The sequence below is a fragment of the Mandrillus leucophaeus genome, unplaced genomic scaffold, assembly GCF_000951045.1.
Source record: "Mandrillus leucophaeus isolate KB7577 unplaced genomic scaffold, Mleu.le_1.0 Scaffold338, whole genome shotgun sequence".
Lineage (NCBI taxonomy): Eukaryota > Metazoa > Chordata > Mammalia > Primates > Cercopithecidae > Mandrillus > Mandrillus leucophaeus.
Window position 1 is genome coordinate 312,968 of NW_012103565.1, and position 924 is coordinate 313,891.

Here is a 924-nt window from a genome sequence, read left to right on the forward strand (position 1 = left end):
CCTCTCCAGCTCTAGTGATCCTCCTGCCCCAGTCCCCCGAACAGCTGGGACCACAGCACCCGCCGCCATGTCTAGCTAATTTTTCGTAGAGACGAGGGTATCACTATGTTACCCAGGCTGATCTCGAACTCCTGGGCTCGAGGGTTCCTCTCCCGCCTCTGCCTCCCAAAGCACTGGGATTGCAAACATGAGACACTGTGCCTGCTCCTCTTCCAGCTTCTTGAGGCCAGCTGCATTCTTTGGCTGTTGCCCCTTCCTCCACCTTCAAATAGCTTTCTGATTCTGACCTTTGCGGGCCCCCTTCCACTTTAGAGAACCCTTGTAATTACACTGGGCCCAACCACATACTCCAAGATCATCTCCTTATTTTAAAGTCAGCTGATTAGCAACCTTAATTCTATCTGCAATCCTAATCCCCTTTGCCAAGCAAGAAAACAAACGCACAGGTTCCAGGGATTGGATGTGGGCATCCTGAGGCGGGGCATTATCCTGCCTTCCACAATTGCCCATGGTCACACAGCTAGTAAGTGCTAGCTAGCATTGAGTGCTGTGCCCATGAAATTTATCTACATAGGCTTTCACTTAACCTGCAGACAGAACTCAGTTAGTGGGAGATACTTTCCCTCAATATTATTAGCATTGTTTCACTGCAACGTGGAACGACAGCTTTAAAACGTGCTCTTCGTAGGCCCGGCTACTCCAAGAACAGCGCCTCCCGCCAGACCCAGGCGGCTTCCTTCACCCGCAACCCGAGAGACGACCCGCAGGGCCCGCCCCGCGGAAGCCGCTGGTTGCCAGGCCAAGGAGTGGACGAGGGTTGCCGGGGAAGCGGGTGAGTGGTCCTCGCCCTGGAGGGCCGCCTCTGGAAAGAGGAGCGCGGCGCGTGGTGGCGGCGCGGAGCTTAGTGGGAGCGACGGGGAGCTA

General features: G+C 55.4%; 1 protein-coding gene across 1 annotated transcript in view; it reads left to right on the plus strand.

Annotated features, from left to right (window-relative positions):
* The first annotated feature begins 513 nt into the window (after positions 1 to 513).
* Positions 514 to 924, plus strand: part of NEK3 (NIMA-related kinase 3) — a 39,648-nt gene continuing 39,237 nt past the window's right edge. The window contains exon 1 of the mRNA XM_011988739.1: positions 514 to 832. The gene's annotated coding sequence lies outside the window, so the exon portion shown is untranslated. The remainder of the gene's footprint in view (positions 833 to 924) is intronic.